At 40.3% G+C, this 22,253-nt stretch overlaps 1 protein-coding gene across 1 annotated transcript in view; it reads right to left on the bottom strand.

Moving 5' to 3' along the window:
* Positions 1–510: 510 nt before the first annotated feature.
* Positions 511–22,253, bottom strand: part of LRATD2 (LRAT domain containing 2) — an 85,868-nt gene continuing 64,125 nt past the window's right edge. The window contains exon 4 of the transcript XR_014291662.1: positions 511–560. The gene's annotated coding sequence lies outside the window, so the exon portion shown is untranslated. The remainder of the gene's footprint in view (positions 561–22,253) is intronic.

Genomic DNA, 22,253 nt, shown 5'->3' with positions numbered 1-22,253 from the left:
ATGGGTTCCCCATGGGCAGGTTCAACCAACTGCAGATAGAAAATATTAGAAAAAAAATTCCAGAAAGTTCCAAAAGCAAAACTTGAATTTGCTGCATACTAGCAGCTATTTATGTAGCATTTACATTGTATAGGTATTAGAAGTAATATAGAGATGATTTCAAGTACATGGGAGGATATGCTTAGGTATATGCAAATACTACATCATTTTATACAAGGGACTTGTGGTATCCTCAGATTTCGGTGCCTGAGGGGGCATGGGGGGTCCTGGAACCAATACCCCTTATATATACCGAGGGACGGCTCTAGTGACTTTCCCTGTAGTATGTGCATAATAAATACAGGTAAAAGTCTGAATTATGAAGGTATAATCCCTACCTTGCTGGATCTTTTACAGAAAAGTCAGGAAATTCCAAATGAGCTTGTCTCAAACTGAGCTCAACTAAGCTGGACAACAATTTCAGTCTTCAAGTTCATTTTAGCAGTGCTAAAATTCAACTGTAGTGTGAGCCTTTGCTGTGTGACTTCCTGATGGCTTGGGCTCCCTGTTGGTGCCCATATCTGAAAATGAACAAAACAGGCATTTGGTTAATTATATAGTTTTCAACCTGAACAAATTTTATTCCTGAAGTTAGCCCAGCCTTTGCTTGTTTATTTGCTACTCCAAATAAGACAGTGAGCTATGTGGGCTGACAGAGCAATTTTTGCATCCAAAAAATTACAACAATAATTTGAAAATCCCAAAAAGAAAGAAGAAGAGGAGGACAAGTGAGGATATTTATTTTCAACTAACACAGTGTGTTCTCTCTACCAGCCACTGCCGGAAGTAAGAGACAGGCAGCAATACCTCTCCATCAAGAAGCATGCAGCCTTGGAGTCCATAGGTTCTCTGAAATGCATATTTTCCAACATAGTGGTTCCTAGCAAGGACTTTAAAACCAGAATGGCCTGGGTTTGAATTCTGGCGTCATCACTTACTGCTGTTTCATTTGTCAAGTTTTTAATCTCTGTTTCCTCATTTGTAAGATGGTAGTTTTATTATTGTTTGGAAGGCATTTCTTAATTATCATCATTCATGTTCAATACAAACTGTTACCATTTGTATAAAAGTTTGGGATATTGCAAAGCACTTTTACATAAGTTGTTTTTATCCCTAAAATGCCTCTGTGAAGTCAAGGAAAGGTATCGTTACTCCTGTTTTATGTGTAAGGAAATTGAGTCTGAAAAGGTTAGATGACTTGCCCATGGCCACCCAGGAAGACAGTCTTAGACTCAATCCCAGGTCTTCAAATTCACAATGCTATGCTCTTTCCCATCGGTACACTGCCTACTCCCTTACTAAAGGTGATCTGGAAGTCCTCTGGTTGCTGTAGGCAAAGATTTATTTCAAAAATCCATCTTCCTGCAACAACCCATAAACCAGGCAGACTCCAACCACGCCAGACAAATACAAGTCTACTAAATGCCTTTTCTCCAGGACAACAGATATCAACAATGATGATCTTCACAAGAAATTCTTGCACATCCCCTGGGGCTTCCTGCCAGGAATCAGGTCATTTTAAGAACGCATTTAATACATCTATGCTTTGAAAGGCAACTGCTATTGGCATGCTCAGGAGCACACTATCACAAGGCAGCCCACTCCTTGAGCTTTGGCTGCTAAAGGCAAGGGCAGGTAACTGGCCTCCCAGCTTTTCATCACAGAATTCTTCCAGCGTGGAATCTGAGTGATCTTAGGGTCAAAGGCCATTTGCCTGGGGTGTGCTCTCTGATGCAGAAATGTCTGGGCCTGGGCCTTGGATCGTAAAGCAGTATTGCTCAGATTTTCTTGAATGTAATCCTCAGTTTAAATATATATATATATGGGGGGACCTTCAAGATGGCGGAGGAGTAAGCCGTGGAGATCACCTTCCTCCCCACAAATACATCAGAAACACATCTACATGTGGAACAACTACTACAGAACACCTACTGAACGCTGGCATAAAACCTCAGACTTCCTCGTACCTGGGTGGGGCAAAAGAAAAAAGAAAAAACAGAGACAAAAGAATAGGGACAGGACCTGCACCTCTGGGAGGGAGTTGTAAAGGAGGAAAAGTTTCCACACACTAGGAAGCCCCTTCACTGGCAGAGATGGGGGTGGGCAGGGGGGAAGCTTCACAGCCACAGAGGAGAGCGCAGCAATAGGGGTGCAGAGGGCAAAGTGGAGAGATTCCCACACAGAGGATCAGTGCCAACCAGCACTCACCAGCCCGAGAGGCTTGTCTGCTCACCCACCAGGACGGGCGGGGGCTGGGAGCTGAGGCTCGGGCTTCGGAGCTCAGATCCCAAAGAGAGGACTGGGATTGGTGGCGTGAACACAGCCTGAAAGGGGTTAGTGCGCCACAGCTAGCCAGGAGGGAGACCAGAAAAAAGTCTGGACCTGCCTAAGAGGCAAGAGACCATTGTTTTGGGGTGTGTGAGGAGTGGGGATTCAGAGCACCGCCTAAATAAGCTCCAGAGATGGGCGCAAACCGCTGCTATCAGCCCGGACCCCAGAGATGGGCATGAAATGTTAAGGCTGCTGCTGCAGCCACCAAGAAGTCTGTGTGCAAGCACAAGTCACTATCCACACCTGCCCTCCCGGGAGCCCGTACAGCCCGCCATTGCCAGGGTCCTGTGATCCAGGGACAACTTCCCCGGGAGAACCGGCCTGTACAACCACAGGCTCACCCCGCATTCCATACCCCTCCCTCTCCCCCGGCTTGAGTGAGCCAGAGCCCCTGAATCAGCTGCTCCTTTAACCCCATCCTGTCTGGGCAGGGAACAATGCCCTCAGGCAAGCTACATGCAGAGGCAGGGCCAAATCAAAAGCTGAGTCCCAGGAGGTGAGCGAACAAAGAAGAGAAAGGGTAATCTCTCCCAGCAGCCTCAGGAGCAGCGGATTAAATCTCCACAATGAACTTGATGTACCCTGCATATCTGGAATACCTGAATAGACAACGAATCATCCTAAAATTGAGGCTGTGGACTTTGGGAGCAACTGTGGACTTAGGGTTTGCTTTCTGCACCTAATTTGTTTCTGGTTTTATGTTCATCTTAGTTTAGTATTTAGAGTTTATTATCATTGCTAGATTTCTTTATTAATTTGGTTGCTGTTTTCTTTTTTTTCATCTTATGTATAGATATATATTTCTTTCTTCTCTTTCTCATTGTGTGTGTGTGTATGTGTATGCTTCTTTGTTTGATTTTCTCTGTACAGCTTTGCTTTTACCATTTGTCCTATGGTTCTGTGTTACCGTTTTTGGTTTTTTTTTTTTCTTTTTTAGTATAGTTTTTAGCACTTGCTGTCATTGGTGGATTTGTTTTTTGGTTTGGTTGCTCTCTTCTTTCTTTTTTTAAATTACTTTTTACATTTTTTATTTTTATTTTTGATAATTTTTTTATTTTAATAATTTTATTGTATTTTTATTTCTTTCTTTTTGTCTCCCTTTTCTTCTGAGCTGTGTGGTTGACAGGGACCTGGTGCTCCGGCTGGGTTTCAGGCCTGTGCCTCTGAGATGGGAGAGCCGAGTTCAGGACACTGGTCCACCAGACACCTCCCAGCTCCAAGTACTATCAAACAGCGAAAGCTCTCCCAGAGATCTCCATCTCAACACCAAGACCCAGCTCCACTCAATGACTAGCAAGCTACAGTACTGGACACCCTATGCCAAACAACTAGCAAGACAGGAATACAACCCCACCCATTAGCAGAGAGGCTGCCTAATATCATAATACGGTCAGAGGCACCCCAAAACACACCACCGGATGCAGTCCTGCCCACCAAAAAGACAAGATCCAGCCTCATCCACCAGAACACAGCCACCAGTTCCGTCCACCAGGAAGCCTACACAACCCACTGAACCAACCTTAGCAACTGGGGGCAGACACCAAATACAACAGGAACTACGAACCTGCACCCTGTGAAATGGAGACCCCTAACACAGTAAGTGAAACAAAAAGAAGACAGAGAAACACACAGCAGATGAAGGAGCAAGGTAAAAACCCACCAGACCAAACAAATGAAGAGGAAATAGGCAGTCTACCTGAAAAAGAATTCACAGTAATGATAGTAAAGATGATCCAAAATCTTGGAAATCGATTAGACAAAATACAAGGAATGTTTAACAAGGACCTAGAAGAAATAAAGAGCAAACAAACAATGATGAACAACACAATACATGAAATTAAAAATTCTCTAGAAGGAATTGATAGCAGAATAACTGAGGCAGAAGAATGGATAAGTGACCTGGAAGATAAAACAGTGGAAATAACTACTGCAGAGCAGAATAAAGGAAAAAGAATGAAAAGAATTGAGGACAGTCTCAGAGACCTCTGGGACAACATTAAACACTGAATATTCAAATTATAGGGGACCCAGAAGAAGAAGAGAAAAAAGAAAGGGACTGAGAAAATATATGAAGAGATTATAGTTGAAAACTTCCCTAATATGGGAAAGGAAATAGACAATCAATTCCAGGAAGCACAGAGAGTCCCATACAGGATAAATCCAAGGAGAAACACACCAAGACACATATTAATCAAACTATCAAAAATTAAATGCAAAGAAAAAATATTAAAAGCAGCAAGGGAAAAACAGCAAATAACATACAAGAGAACCCCCTTAAGGTTAACACCTGATCTTTCAGGAGAAACTCTGCAAGCCAGAAGGGAGTGGTATGACATATTTAAAGTGATGAAACGGAAAAACCTACAACCAAGATTACCCCACCAAGCAAGGATCTCATTCAGATTTGATGGGGAAATCAAAAACTTTATAGATGAGCAAAAGCTAAGAGAATTCAGCACCACCAAACCAGCTCTACAACAAATGCTAAAGGAACTTCTCTAGGCAGGAAACACAAGAGAAGGAAAAGACCTACAATAACAAACCCAAAACAATTAAGAAAATGGGAATAGGAACATACATATCGATAATTACCTTAAATGTAAATGGATTAAATGCTCCAACCAAAAGACACAGACTGGCTGAATGGCAAGACGTGTATATATGCTGTCTACAAGAGACCCACTTCAGACCTAGGGACACATACAGACTGAAAGTGAGGGGATGGAAAAAGATATTCCATGCAAATGGAAATCAAAAGGAAGCTGGAGTAGCAACTCTCATGTCAGACAAAATAGACTTTAAAATAAAGACTATTACAAGAGACAAAGAAGGACACTACACAATGGTTAAGGGATCAATCCAAGAAGAGATATAACAGTTGTAAGTATTTATGCAGCCAACATAGGAGCACATCAATACAAAGGCAAATGCTAACAGCCATAAAAGGGGAAATCGACAGTAACACAATCATAGTAGGGGACTTTAACACCCCACTTTCACCAATGGACAGATCATCTAAAATAGAAATAAATAAGGAAATACAAGCTTTAAATGATACATTAAACAAGATGGACTTAATTGATATTTATAGGACATTCCATCCAAAAACAACAGAATACACTTTCTTCTCAAGTGCTCATGGAACATTCTCCAGGATAGATCATATCGTGGGTCACAAATCAAGCCTGGGTAAATTTAAGAAAATTGAAAGCGTATCAAGTATCTTTTCCAACCACAGTGCTATGAGACTAGACATCAATTACAGGAAAAACTGTAAAAAATACAAACACATGGAGGCTAAACAATGCACCACTAAATAACCATGAGATCACTGAAGAAAACAAAGAGGAAATCAAAAAATACCTAGAAAAAAATGACAATGAAAACACGATGACCTAAAACCTATGGGATGAAGCAAAAGCAGTTATAACAGGGAAGTTTATAGCAATACAACCCTACCTCAAGAAACAAGAAACATCTCAAATAGACAACTAACCCTTACACCTAAAGCAATTAGAGAAAGAAGGACAAAAAAACCCGAAAGTTAGCAGAAGGAAAGAAATCATAAAGATCAGATCAAAAATAAATGAAAAAGAAATGAAGGAAACAATAGCAAAGATCAATAAAACTAAAATTTGGTGCTTTCAGAAGATAAAATTGATAAACCATTAGCCAGACTCATCAAAGAAAAAAGGGGAAAGATTCAAATCAATAGAATTAGAAATGAAAAGGAGAAGTAACAACTGACACTGCAGATATACAAAGGATCATGAGAGATTACTACAAGCAACTATATGCCAATAAAATGCACAACCTGGAAGAAAAGGACAAATTCTTAGAAGAGCACAACCTTCTGAGACTGAACCAGGAAGAAATAGAAAGTATAAACAGAGTAATTAAAAGCATGGAAATTGAGCCTGTGATTAAAAATCTTCCAACAAACAAAAGCCCAGGACCAGATGGTAAATTCTACCAAACATTTAGACAAGAGCTAACACGTATCCTTCTATCAAACATTTAGAGAAAAGCTAACAACTATCTCTTCCAGCAGAGGGAGGAATACTCCCAAACTCATTCTACGAGGTCACCATCATGCTGACACCAAAACCAGACAAAGATGTCACAAAAAAAGAAAACTACAGGTCAATATCACTGATGAACATAGATGCAAAAATCCTCAACAAAATACTAGCAGACAGAATATAACAGCACATTAAAAGGATCATACACCATGATCATACACCATGATCAAGTGGGGTTTATCCCAGGAATGCAAGGATTATTCAATATATGCAAATCAATCAATGTGATACACCATATTAAAAAATTGAAAAAGAAAAACCATATGATCATCTCAATAGATGCAGAAAAGCTTCTGAAAAAATTCAACGCCCACTTACGATAAAAACCCTCCAGAAAGTAGGCATAGAGGGAACTTACCTCAACAAAATACAGGCCATATATGACAAACTCACAGCCAACATTGTTCTCAATGGTGAAAAACTGAAACCATTTCCACTAAGACCAGGAACAAGACAAAGTTGTCCATGCTCACCACTATTATTCAACATAATTTTGGAAGTTTTAGCCACAGCAATCAGAGAAGAAAAAGAAATAAAAGGAATACAAATTGGAAAAGATGACGTAAAGCTGACACTGTTTGCAGATGACATGATACTATAGACAGAGAATCCTAAAGATGATACCAGAAAACTACTAGAGCTAATCAATGAATTTGGTAAAGTAGCAGGATACAAAATTAATGCACAGAAATCTCTTGCATTCCTATACACTAATGATGAAAATCTGAAAGAGAAATTAAGGAAACACTCCCATTTACAAATGCAACAAAAAGAATAAAATACCTAGGAATAAACCTACCAAAGGAGACGAAAGACCTGTATGCAGAAAACTATAAGACACTGATGAAAGAAATTAAAGATGATACAAACAGATGGAGAGATATACCATCTTCTTGGATTGGAAGAATCAACACTGTGAAAATGACTATATTACTCAAAGCAATCTATAGATTCAATGCAATCCCTATCAAACCACCAATGGCATTTTTCACAGAACTAGAACAAAAAATGTCAAAATTTGTATGGAAACACAAAAGATCCTGAATAGCCAAAGCAATCTTGAGAAAGAAAAATGGAGCTGGAGGAAGCAGGCTCCCAGACTTCAGACTATACTACAAAGCTACAGTAATCAAGACAGTATGGTACTGGCACAAAAACAGAAATGTAGATCAATGGAACAGGATAGAAAGCCCAGAGATAAACCCATGCACATATGGTCACCTTATCTTTGATGAAGGCAGCAAGAATATACAATGGAGAAAAGACTGCCTCTTCAATAAGTAGTGCTGGGAAAACTGGACAGCTACATGTAAAACAATGAAATTAGAACACTCCCTAACACCACACACAAAAATAAACTCAAACTGGATTAAAGACCTAAATGTAAGGCCAGACACTATAAAACTCTTAGAGGAAAACTTAGGCAGAACACTCTATAACATAAATTTCAGCAAGATCCTTTTTGACCCACCTCCTACCGTAATGGAAATAAAAACAAGAATAAACAAATGGGACCTAATGAAACTTAAAAGCTTTTGCACAGCAAAGGAAATGATAAAGAGGATGAAAAGACAACCTTCAGAATGGGAGAAAATATTTGCAAATGAAGCAACTGACAGAGGATTAATCTCCAAAATTTACAAGCAGCTCAATATCAAAAAAAAAACAAACAACCCAGTCCAAAAATGGGCAGAAGACCTAAACAGACATTTCTCCAAAGAAGATATACAGATTGCCAACAAACACATGAAAAGATGCTCAACATCACTAATCATCAGAGAAATGCAAGTCAAAACTACAATGAGGTATCACATCACACTGGTCAAAATGGCCATCATCAAAAAATCTACAAACAATAAATGGTGGAGAGGGTGTGGAGAAAAGGGAACCCTCTCGCACTGTTGGTGGGAAGGTAAATTGATTCAGCCATTATGGAGAACAGTATGGAGGTTCCCTAAAAAACTAAAAATAGAACTACCATAGGACCCAGCAATCCCACTACTGGGCATATACCCTGAGAAAACCATAATTCAAAAAGAGTCATGTAACACAATGTTCATTGCAGCTCTACTTATAATAGCCAGGACATGGAAGCAACCTAAGTGTCCATTGACAGATGAATGGATAAAGAAGATGTGGCACATATATACAATGGAATATTACTTAGCCATAAAAAGAAATGAAATTGAGTTATTTGTAGTGAGGTGGATGGACCTAGTCTGTCATGCAGAGTTAAGTAAGTCAGAAAGAGAAAAACAAATACCGTATGCTAACATATATATATGGAATCTGAAAAAATAAAATGGTTCTAAAGAACCTAGGGGCAGGACAGGAATAAAGACGCAGATGTAGAGAATGGACTTGAAGACACGGGGAGGGGGAAGGATAAGCTGGGATGAAGTGAGAGAGTGCCATGGACGTATATACTCTACCAAATGTAAAATAGATGGCTAGTGGGAAGCAGCCGCATAGCACAGGGAGATCAGTTCAGTGTTTTGTGACCACCTAGAGGGGTGGGATAGGGAGGGTGGGACGGAGAACAAGAGGAAGGGGATATGGGGATATATGTATATGCATAGCTGATTCACTTTGTTATAAAGCAGAAACTAACACACCATTGTAAAGCAATTATACTCCAATAAAGATGTTAAATATATATATATATATATATATTTGTTTATATCATGTGTATGTATGTTTATATCATGATCCAGTTACAGGTGCATTTGAAAACAGTGGGTAGAGAAATCAGTTTAGCAAGAGCAGCTAATACTTTAAAAATTAATTAGAGTAGAATAGAATAGATTGCTTATAGTTGTATTAAATATCTGTCTATCTATCTACATATCTATTCACCTACCTATCATTTATCAATTTATCTTTGAACTGGGACATCATGTTTAATTTATTTTTTACTGAGGTTCATAGTCAAAAATGCTTGAAAAACCCCAGTTCAAAGGAATGCCAATAGAAGGGGGCTAGAGTTGGTCAGGATTTGAAGGGAAAGCCATAATATGGTTTGAGAAGATACAGGGATTCTACCCCCTTCTGACTGGGTTTTTTCAATGGTTCCTCACCCTCGTTACCCAGTTCCCCCCCTTCCTTGCTTGGCATACACAGCCATAGGTGATCCATCTGCTGACATCTCCAGCCTCATGGCTAGCCGCTCGCATCACCATCTCATCCTAAACTTCAGCAGCACCAAACTATTTGCCATTTGGGTAACAATCCCAGTTTCCTCATCCCTACAGGCTTCTGCTCATATGTTTCTTCTATCTAGAATTCCTGTTCTCACTGTGCCTTTGCTTTGGTAATGCCTATTCATGCTTTCACTTGTTCACCTGAATCACCACCACCTACCTGCTCCAGGAAGCTTTTGTGCATCACTCAGCATTCATTCATTCATTTAGCATTTAACAAATATTCACAAGACACAGACCTAGTGCTGGAGATATTATGGTCAACCGTAAAGAAGCTCCTGCCTTCCTGGGAGTTTACATCTAATGGATAAACAGATGATAAATAAACAACTAAATATGTGATATAATGAAGTAAGTTGAAAAAAATGAAGCACAATAAGAGGGGATGGGGTAGTCGAGGAAATCTTCACCAAAGGGGCAATTCTGAGCAGAAAACTGGGTTAGGCTACAGAGCAAGCCATGAGTATGTCTGAATATTTCAGAACAAGGGAACAGCAAGTGCAAAGACTCTGAAGTGGAAGAGGGTTTGGTGTTCCCTGGTGGAGTTCGTTTATTCCTCCTCTGGGCAACATAGCACCTTCTGTATACTTTTATTACACTGAATTATAATGTTCTTCTTTGTTTTTTCTACTTAAACATGAGCTTCTTGATGGTATCTAGGAACTAACTAAATACGGATCCCTCTACATATTTGAGTGTGTGAAGAATGAAATCAGTACATAATTAAGGAAATGACTGACAGAATGAATAAAAGAGTAAAGCTTTCCCCCTTCCTTCTTAGGATCCTCTGTAACGAGACAAGTATCTGTATCCAGGAGGAGCCCTGGAGAGGATATAATTCATTCTTGACTATATAGATAAGGAAGTTGATACTCAGAGAAAAAACGTCATTGCCTAGGCCCCCACTGGAAACTAGTGGGAGAGTCAGGGCTAAATTCCAGGTCTCTTGAGACATTCAGGTCTGGTCGAGTAATCTTTCCATCAGGCCTGTAGCTATATCCTGAGGGGAAGGGAGAAGCAGGGGAGACCTGCCTGTCTGTGCTCAGCATTCCAGCAAAAGGAGCACTCCAAGAAATGTACACATTGAAAGGGAAACTCTGGAAAGGAAAAAAAGAAACAAACTTTCCCTAGAACTACCTCAGCTGATATAAGCAAAACCAAAAGAAAAGATGGGTAGATTGGTTAATTCTGTGAAAAATATGCCGCATTAAGTTGAACCATCCAAACTCATTAGTTTGAAAAATATATTGCCTTTCAAAATATAGGTAGTTGTGTTAAATCAGGGTTTAGAAATCCCTCTTGGCTCTGCAAATATTCAGTCTTGTGAAAAAAGATGCCATGCTCCTGAACATGTTTTCAACTGTCGAGAAAATGAATCTTAGAATATTAGGGCTAGGAGAAAAGAAACTACTCCAGGGACTTCCCTGGTGGCGCACTGGTTAAGAATCCGCCTGCCAATGCAGGGGACACGGGTTCGAGCTCTGGTCCAGGAAGATCCCATATGCCGTGGAGCATCTAAGTCCGTGTGCCACAACTACTGAGCCAGTGCTCTAGAACCTGTGAGCCACAACTACTGAAGCCCACACACCTAGAGCCCGTGCTCTGCAACAAGAGACCCCACCGCAACGAGAAGCCTGAGCACCGCAACAAAGAATAGCCCCTGCTCGCCACAACTAGAGAAAGCCCGCAAGCAGCAACAAAGACCCAATGCAGCTAAAAATAAACAAACAAATTTTTTTTTTTTTTTTTTTTTTTTTTTTTTTTTTTTTGCGGTATGCGGGCCTCTCACTGTTGTGGCCTCCCCCGCTGCGGAGCACAGGCTCCGGACGCGCAGGCCCAGCGGCCATGGCTCACGGGCCCAGCCGCTCCGCGGCATATGGGATCCTCCCAGACCGGGGCACGAACCCGTATCCCCTGCATCGGCAGGCGGACTCTCAACCACTGCGCCACCAGGGAGGCCCAAACAAACAAATTTTTTGAACAAAAATATTGTATATTTTTCTTATAATAAAGTCCTTTATGTCTTAATTTCTATTAAAAAAAGATACCTTAATGCATACATCTATTTGCACAGGAATTAGTAGAATTGATGCTTAACTGTGCCTGGCTTTAGTTATAAATTGTGTTCACTAAAGGAGTCTTTTTTTTTTTTCACACACACACACTGTATTTTATTTTTACAAGAGATAAATAAACTGACACCAAGCATTGTAAATGGATGACCACAAAAAAAGCAACAATGATTGCAATTACCAAACACGAAACACACTCATACTATGTCATAATATTGACATTTAGTCCAGTAATCCTCCACTGTAACAGCTCCTTTACTTTGCAGTGAAAGTTGATTTTTATATTTTTTGCCTCTGAGTCCTTGTGGGATTTTTTTTTATTCAAACAGAAAGTCACAAAAATTACAATCATCCTCATCAGTTTACTCAGTCCCATGTAATTAATTTTTTTCATCTTGATCTTTTGTTAGCACTTTTATGAATTCATCAGTTTTCCATTACAGTTCTCAAAATGCTTATTCAGTCAGTTCAGCAGTATAGTCAGTTACCAGAAACCTGTACTTGTCAGAGTCTTTTCCGTGAATTCCTTGAAGATGAAACCCTTTTATAGGAACATTTTTGCAAAAGCATAAGAGTACACCCAGAACTCTCTGTAAATGACAAAAGACTTAAAAATGACCATGGTTAAAGATTTGATGAAAGTTCATAATAATGCAATTGACAAGGAATTTAGTTATTTCTGAGATATACATTTTAAAGTAATAACTAGAATTATGACTTATAACATTATACCAGAACATATAAGATTTTTAGAAATTTCATGTAATGTCTGAAACATTTATATTAACATATTTCCATACAAATAACCCAAAGAAAGTTTAGTATTAGTTGTTTTGTTTATTTGTTTTTTTATACTGCAAGTTCTTATTAGTCATCAATTTTATACACATCAGTGTATACGTGTCAATCCCAATTGCCCAATTCAGCACACCACCATCCCCACCCCACCACTGTTTTCCCCCCTTGGTGTCCATACGTTTGTTCTCTACATCTGTGTCTCAACTTCTGCCCTGCCGGTTCGTCTGTACCAGTTTTCTAGGTTCCACATACATGCGTTAATATATGATATTTGTTTTTCTCCTTCTGACTTACTTCACTCTGTTTGACAGTCTCTAGATCCATCCACGTCTCAACAAATGACGCAATTTCATTCCTTTTTATGGCTGAGTAATATTCCATTGTATATATGTACCACATCAAAAATAAATAAATAAATATTTTTTAAAAATTAAAAAAAAAAACTACTCCAAAGTCCTCATTTTATAATGTAGATGAGGAGGAAGAGCAGTGGTCTGCCCAAGCCATGCCTACAACCCATGTCTGTTCTCTCTCTTCGCAGGGTCCTCCATCCCACTGTACTGCCTTTAGCTTGCCCACTGTAAAACCTGGGTTCTTTTGTGGGGGGGGGTTGTTTTTTGTCTTTTTTGGTTTTGGCCCCGCAGTGCAGCTTGCAGGATCTCAGTTCCCTGGACCAGGGACTGAACCCGGGCCACAGCAGTGGAAGCCCGGAATCCTAACCACTAGGCCACCAGGGAACCCCCAAGCTTGACCACTGTAGATCATTTGTCTTCCTCAACTGTGTGAATCTTTCCCTCCAATTTTAGGATGGGGTCTATAAGGATAATTGCAAAGCGCTGGACTCTATTACCCTTTTCCTAGATTCCAAGATGTCAGAAGAAAGATTGCAACATGATCACATCAAGTTGTGTCAGATAAAAAGAGTTTGCAAGAATCCTAAATCCAAGGACCTCTTTGTAATTTGCTCTGTTTCTCTTTGACCTTCAAATAAGGCTTAATGAGAGTTGCTTTCACAAATATCCATTTTTCTCAGCACAGCTTATATTGAAAGGAGAGTTGGAGATGTCTCCCAGATAACGATAAGGTTGTGAAATGTGCTCAAAGACAGTATCAATAATATGCCTTGGAGAGTTCTTTGCTTTTACATTTCTTAACTTATAGTCAAAGAGAATATTGTATATTTTTTAAAATAAACTTTTATTTTTAGAATAATTTTAGGTTTACTTTTTGTTGCAATGATAATATTGGAAGTTCCCATATATCCCTCACCTAGTTTCCCCAGTTGCTAACATCTTCTATAACCATGGTACATTTGTCACAACTAAGGAACCAAGATTGGTAATCATTATTAATTAAACTATATTTTACTTGGATGCCACTAAATTTTACCTAATGTCCTTTTTCTGCTCCAGGATCCCATGCAGAAAACCATATTACATTTGGTCAACTGGTTTCCTTAGCCTTCTTTGGTCAATAACAGTTTCCTCAGACTTGCTTTGTTTTTGATGACCTTGACCGTTTCGAAGACTACTGGTTAGAGACACTGCCCTTCAGTTTGGGTTTGTCTTATATCTTTCTTCACAGTTACACTGGTATTTTGGGTTTGGGGGAGGAAGATCACAGAGCTGAAGTGCCATTCTCATCACATTATGTCAAGAATACATGCAAAGAACATGAGTGTCACTGGTGGTTGCCGTAATCACCTGGCTGAGAACTGGACTAAATAAAAATGACACAACTTTTAAATCATGTGTCAGAAATCACCTCATTTGCCAAAAGTCTTCTTACTACAGTTTCCAGGAGTTTGCAAAACGTTCCACATTCTTCTTCCCTCTAGTCCTTTGCTCGTGCTGCTGCTTCTGCCTGGAACACAACTTCTCCTTTTGCCTTGGCTAATCACCACTCATCCATCAATATTCAGTTCTGACCTTACATTTCTTCCGGGTCCCTCACTCTCTATTGGGGCAGGGTAGGGAATCCCTATTCTTTGTTCTCACAGGACCCAGCTTGGACCATTGGCAGGCAGCTTCATGTATACTTACTGTCTTACTACCTTGTTCTCATCTATGAGCTTTTTGAGGAACACGACCATGTACTATATATGTTTTTATCTTTAGTATATACACATAGAAGGAACTTAAGCAATGCTCATTGAATAGATGAATGAATTGATAAGTCTGAGCCATAACACTGACCAATAAATATTATCTCCATTTTGAAAATGGGAAACTGAGGCTCAGTATACTAGATAACTTCCCCAAATTCACACAGCTAGTAAGGGCAAAGCCAAGACTCAAGTCTTTTGACTACATCCTTCTTTATAACTTCAACTTATTCTTAGAATCTGAAACTACAAGGGTCTGCCTGCTACCTGGTGATGTATATAAATCCCTTAGTATATGCAGGTTGTTATTATGCCATCTTACCCCTTACCATAGGTTCAGTTGGTACCATCTGGACCTTGACTACAGTGTTCTGATTTAGTTTAATGTACTTGGTATAGAGCCTTAACTGTAAGAGCCCCATATTCTCTCCTAAAATTTGGTGTAGGGTCCCCAAGGGACTCCAAGAGCTTATCTCTTTCAAAGCAAATTTATTTTAAGGGTGTCCTTAGTGTTGGAAGACAAAATGTGATCACTTACATTATTTGCACTCTCTGCTCATAATATTTTTCCTAGAGAAGCAATTGCTAGTCCTGATTTGGAGATAATCAAAAGTCTCGGTTCATAAGGATTACCACATTTTGAGCTCATCTCGTTTTTTTTAAATGAATGAATGAATTAATTAAAATTTTTGGCTGCATTGGGTCTTTGTTGCTGCACGTGGGCTTTTCTTTAGTTGCAGTGAGCAGGGCTACTCTTCATTGCAGTGTGCAGGCTTCTCATTGGGTGGCTTCTCTTGTTGCACAGCATGGGCTCTAGGCACGCGGACTTCAGTAGTTGTGGCACTCGGGCTCAGTAGTTGTGGCTCGTGAGCTCTAGAGCACAGGCTCAGTAGTTATGGTGCACGGGCTTAGTTGCTCCACGGCATGTGGGATCTTCCCAGACCAGGGCTCGAACCCATGCCCCCTGCATTGGCAGGTGGATTCTTAACCACTGTGCCACCAGGGAAGCCCTCATCTCTTGTTTTATAGAAGATGACACAGAGATCCAGGAAGTTAGTCACCTGCTGAAGGTCACTCAGCCAGATGGGAATGCGGCCATGTCCTGAATAACCTCTCAGTGTCCTTTCTCTCCATCACTTGGCCTCCAGTAGAGTTGGCTGAATTCCAGAATACTATGTAAGTGCATAAATTCCCCAAGGAATATGATGAAATCTTAAGAGTTCCTGAAGACGGAATAACGGAAACATGTGCCATAAGTACAGCTATTCTCTCATCTCTTCTTTGTTCTCCTTTTGCTCTCTCTCTTTTTTTTTTCTTCTTCCCTCTACTTGAGCAAGTGGGTTACAGTCAGAAAGACAGAGAAGTGGGCAGAGTTCCAAACTAATTATAACATCTAAACTTAACCTACAGCTAAACAAACATATGCTAGATTTTCTAGACAAGTTCCAGTTTCAAGTATTCTGTTCACTCTCCCTTAAGAATTTTTCACAGTGCTAAATTCAAAATGGAAACCTCACTACTCATAGCAAGGATAGGTAGTGCTTCTGAAGGTTGTGTCAGAGAAACTTCAGCTGAATGCAACATGATTAGAGTTTTCCTTCTTGGCATTCAGCATCCTTTTAGTTTTTTCAGCCAAAATCCCAGGGTGCCAATTTCCCTTTAATTGTTGGTTAAGCATCCTATTCACTCCCATCTACAACTGCCTACCCAAGGACATCCCAGCTAAACAGCAATCTTCAAACTATTGCACTCTCCCACTCCACTTTCTTTTGTATGGTTTCCAAGCTAAGAATGGTTTTTGCACTCTTAAACGGTTGAAAATAAATAAATAAATAAATAAATAAATATTAAAGCATAATAATATTTCTTGGTATACAAAAAGTATATGAAATTCATATTTCAATGTCCATAAATAAAATACTGAGTTTCGTCAATGAAAATTTTGTAGAAATTCATTTTCTCTCTTTTACCTACGTCATAGCCTCAGTTTTGCCCTTTGGTTCACAAAGCCTAAAATATTTACTATCTGGCTTTTTACATAAAAAGTTTGCCTCGGGCCTCCCTGGTGGCGCAGTGGTTGAGAGTCCGCCTGCCGATGCAGGGGATACGGGTTCGTGCCCCGGTCTGGGAGGATCCCATATGCCGCGGAGCGGCTGGGCCCGTGAGCCATGGCCGCTGGGCCTGCGCATCCGGAGCCTGTGCTCCGCAATGGGAGAGGCCACAACAGTGAGAGGCCCGCATACCGCAAAAAGAAAAAAAAAAAAAAAAAAAAAAAAAAGTTTGCCTCCCCTTATGGTAGAGAAAAACTGTAACGCCATGGTTAAAAACTCAGGTCTTAGAATCAAGCTGTCTTGGGTGGAATTCTCGGCTGCAGCAACTCAGAGCTGGGTGACTTTGGGCAAGTTACATATGTCTCACAAACTTGCTCATCTATTAAATGGGGAAAAAAATGGCACCTGCTCTGCAACAATATTGAGGATTAAATGAGATGATGCCTGTAAGGCACTTCAGTATGTGCCTGGCACATAACTAAGAGTCAGTGAGTATTAGTTATTATCAGTGTCTACATCATCATCCCTGTTATCTTCGTCATTATTATTAGAGCAATTCTTCTGAAGCTCAGTTATGAAACTCCAAATCCCTCTAAAGCAGGTCCTCTACAGGAACAGTGATTACCAGAAGAAGGCTGATGATAGGAAAGCATGCGAAACTCCCTTTCAGGCTCTTCAGTCTGAGGAAGTTCTGACAACAGGGAAGCTGAATGTAGGACTCTTAGTTAGATGTTGATCTAATTAAGTTTATGTACATATGGAGTCTACAAGGCTTAACACTCAAAGAGGAGGCATTTTCACATTAACAGAGTTACTTATTGCACCAAAAATCTTCAATTGTTGAAATAAGTGAAAGTTGGAAAGTGGTGACAGAAAAGAATACATAGCTAATTTTTGTACATAAAGCAATCTTCCTTTAGTTCTTATCGCTTCCGGCTCACGTACCTCTCACTACTCCAATTCGGGATTATTCGGTAACCCTGCCTCTGTCTCCTCCAGCCCAATACACATTTACATTACATACACATACTTTGTCTTTGAGAAAGCTAAGGATATAAAAATAGCATTGCATTATTTTGTTTTTTAAATATTTATTTTCATTATAAATGTAATATAGCCATATTACTGAAAATTTGGGAAAGAAGGGAATAAAAGGGAAAGAACCAATACCTCACCTCAGGTCTTATTTTTCTTGAGCATATTTTTTTAGAGTTGTCATTATGCAGTTATATTCACGTTGTTCAACAATTTCACATACTGCAATTTTCACTTAGTTAAAACATTTTTTTCTATAAAATTGTACAGTCTTCATAATGATTGTTAGATATATGCAAGACACAGCTAACCCAAGTGGCAACTTTGAGGGAATTAGAGAAAGACTTTTCTTTTTTCCAAGTTAACACAGTTCCATACCAGGTTCACTGCTGGGGAAGCGGAGCACAGATTAAATTTCCATCTCTAGTGATCTCCATTTGCCCTTGGTTGGGTGACCTTGTGCAGTGAATGTCCTAAAGCACTATGCATGGCAGCCCTGCCCATATGCATATCTGTTCCCCATCCTGGAGCTCTTCTTGTGATTCTGACTGTGAATCACAAGAAGCCACTGTGGGCCCTTGGGATTGTCACTTCACCGGTCTTCTTACAATACCATCTGAGTTTTGGATCTTCTTTAAAGCCGTGATAGTGTAGTTAACACCAAAGGTAGGTGGGAGAAATAATGTGGAATCACAAGCAGGACTCAGGAGTCAGACATCCAGCTTAAAATCCCTCTCCTCTACTGACTCTTGTACAACTGAGGTATAATAAAACATATATATTTGATGTTTGTCCTCAGTTCCTAGCACGGAGCTCCTAAAGCCCTTGGAATTTCCTGAGTGATAGGAGGGTCTTTTATGCTTCATAAGGAGACATTTTTGAGCACACCTGAGTCTATGCTAATGAGGTGACAGTAGCTTCAGGATGGGGCTGGTCATCAGAACAAGCAAACGTGATTAGAGAGGGAGAATGTTCAGCTCCCACCCACCCCAGCCCTGACCTCCAGGGAGGTTAAGGAAGCCTGGAGAGTGGTGCATGAAAGCTCTCAGATGATGAGATTCAGAGAGCTTCCAGGTTGGAGAACACATGGATGTTCCTGGAGAGGGCATGGAATTTGTTCACATTCCCCATTTCCCACATACCTTGCCTTATGCATCTTTTCCATTTGGCTGTTTCTCATTTCTATCCTTTATAATAAACCATAAACGTAAGTAAGTGTTTTTCTGAGTTCTGTGAGTCATTTTAGTGAATTATTAGGACCTGAGATGGGGGACTCGTGGAAACCTCCAAATCTGTAGTCAACTGGGCAGAAGTGTGGGTAGCTTCCCGTTTGCATTTGGTGTCTGAAGCAGGGTTAGTCTTATGGGGTCTGCACTAACTTTGGGCAGTTAGTGTCAGAACTTGAATTGTTGGACACCCAGTTAGTGTTGGAGAATTGGAGAAGTGGCATGAAAAACAAACACGCATTTGATGTCAGAAAACACAACAACCTTCCTTGACTGCTTTTGACAGTTCAAAGAATAGGGGAAGAAATCTCCCCAGCATGGCCCAAGCATTCTCAGACCCACCAAATCCCACCCCTTCACAACCTCCCACTAGTGAGAGTGCAGACACATTTATTAGGCAAAACATGTCCAATATACAACCTCCCAAGGAAAAATTTGGGGAAAGAAATCTCAATCATAAGTAGAAGACACTAATTTTGGAAGTGCTTCATATTTTGAAAAGTTCATCTCTACCCATAGCATCTGTAAAATCACATTATCCTGTAGAGTTTAGTCCTTTTATTCAAACTCCTCCTTTCCCAAATTAGGTCTCTTGGAGTTTGCAAGGATAAAGAACAGAGCCCAAGGCCAGGCCTGCTTTCTTCATTACTGGAAGAAAATCAGTGCAATTGCTGCCCTAGCAAGGATTCAATTAATTTCTTAGCCAAAGGTCCTTGTTCTCTGTAGTTTCTATCTAGGGGGAAAAAGGAGAGAAAGTTCCTTGATCTCTCAGTGACTCTAGCGTTTGCTCTTAGCTCCACCGACATCTCATTCATATCTCTGGAGTGGCACTCACCATTTCAGGATTTATCTTTCTGCTCCCTTCTACCCTCATCTCCACCTGCTCCACTAAACTGTATGCACCTCAAAGACCGGCTTGACTCACTTTGCACAGCAGAGCCCAGCTGAGTGTCTGGCCAACACCAGCACCCAGCAAATAAGTGAGTGCATTTGCATGTGTTTGTGTGTGCAAATAATGAATCAATAGATGAATAAGTAGCCAATGGGACAATAAGGCCAACCTGGCAGGATTCTTATGAAGAATAAATTAAGAGAACTTTGGGGAAGCACTGCACACAGCTCCTCACCTTTGTATGTGCCCAGTAAATATCACATTTCATTCCTTCATTTTCTAATGAAGATCTTCTGTGGCTTATGACTTACTATCATTTATATGTTGGTTTAATGTTATAATTGGACACATTTAAGAAGGTCTGAAGCTTTTTTCTGTGCTTTTAGCTATTAGGCATGTTATTTTATCATGGTATTCCGAGAAGCAAATCTCTATTTGCGTGTTGTAAGCAAAGGGCCTCCTTGCCAAGAATAGTTAAGTGCTAAGTGCAGCATCTATTTGGGATTAAATCAACTAGGTCTTTTGAAAAAAATAATAAAAGATATATAAAAGAAGATAGTCTTGGGACTTCCCTGATGGCACAGTGGTTAAGAATCCGCCTCCCAATGCAGGGGACACGGGTTCAATTCCTGGTCCGGGAAGATCCACATGCCATGGAGCAACTAAGCCCTTGAGCCACAACTACTTAGCCCGTGGGCCACAGCTACTGAAGCTCTCGCACCTAGAACCCGTGCTCCGCAATGAGAGAAGGCACCACGATGATAAGCCCGCACACCGCAACGGAGAGTAGCCCCCTGCTCGCCACAACTAGAGAAAGCCCACATGTAGCAACAAAGACCCAACGCAGCCAAAAATAAATAACTATATTAAAAAAAACAAAAGATAGTCTTTGACCTAGAGGGGAGAAAAAGTAATACATCAGCATACTGCATTAGGGAGAACGTAGATAAGAATATCTTAATTTAAAATGATATATGAGGGCTTCCCTGGTGGCACAGTGGTTCAGAATCACCTGCCAATGCAGGGGACACAGGACACAGGTCGAGCCCTGGTCTGGGAAGATCCCACATGCCGCGGAGCAACTAAGCCCACGTGCCACAACTACTGAGCCTGCGCTCTAGAGCCCATGAGCCACAACTACTGAGCCCACGAGCCACAGCTACTGAAGACTTTGTGCCTAGAGGCCGTGCTCCACAACAAGAGAAGCCACTGCAATGAGAAGCCCATGCACTGCAATGAAGAGTAGCCCCCCCTCACCACAACTAGAGAAAGCCCATGCTCAGCAACAAAGACCCAACACAGCCATAAATAAATAAATAAATTTAAATAAATAAATAAAAGGATATATGAAAAACACCCTGCCATTATAGGAAGACAGTCTTTAACCTAAAAGGGGGGGGGCGGGGGGGAAGGGATATATGAAAATATTGTGTTAGTTTAGAGAAAAAGTTGCTAAGAATATCTTAATTCAAAAGCAATACTAAAACTATCTATCCATAACCAGTATGTAAACACAAAGCCTTTCCAGATATTGCATTTGATCATTAAAAGAGAAAGCATTCTCAAGAATTGATTTTCTATTTTATTCTGTTTAGCTGTGCGAGTAGATGTGCTTTCTTTTATCTTTACTTAATGAGAAGCAAAAGAACATAGACTAGGAAGTGCTAAGTCAAGTTATGTTCATTTTAGCCCATCAAGCATTTTCTTCAGGGAAGCAAGTGACGCAGAGAATGTCCGAAATAAGTTGAAGTGGGATTTTGCTTTTCTTAACAGTGCCCAACTTCCTAAGAAACAAAAACAAAAACAGAACCACTCTGCCCACTGAACTGTATAAAACTGAAATTTGACATTCATAAATCAAGCTACAGTTCTTTTAAAATCTTCAGAGTCACGACCATTCTTTCCCTTGGATAGAACCACCGGACACCTAAGTGTGATTACCATTTATTTTTTCCTTTCTTCGTGATAACAAACTTTTTATGTAGCTAAGCTTCAATTAAGGAAAGAATGAAGAGAAACCGCTTCTCTCTGGATTGGAGCTGAATTCTGGGGGACTCCCTGGCCTGGGTCCTCTAAGCAGGAAAGGAGCCAGATTATTTATGTAGCTTAATTTATATTAATAACAATTACAGTATGGTGTGTCTGATGCCAGTAATGATTACTAGGAAGCCAGCCATGGTTTCCCCTCTTGGTCTGGCTCTGGCAGGGTGTGCCTTGCAGGTCATTCCAGCCCAGGCTTCCTTCTATTATCCCTAACGAAAAGGCCCTCCAGTTCAAGTTGCAGCAAGCCCAGATCAGTATCCATGGCCAGAGAAGAAAAGGAACAGCACATAAATATATCTGACAAAGTCATCAGGGGTTCAAAAACAGAATCTGGCAATACATATGGTAATTAGATAATTTGAGACTTCCCTTGCAGGATT

Source organism: Mesoplodon mirus (assembly GCF_964341445.2).
Source record: "Mesoplodon mirus genome assembly, chromosome: 16".
Lineage (NCBI taxonomy): Eukaryota > Metazoa > Chordata > Mammalia > Artiodactyla > Ziphiidae > Mesoplodon > Mesoplodon mirus.
This window is presented reverse-complemented; position numbering and strand designations above follow the sequence as displayed.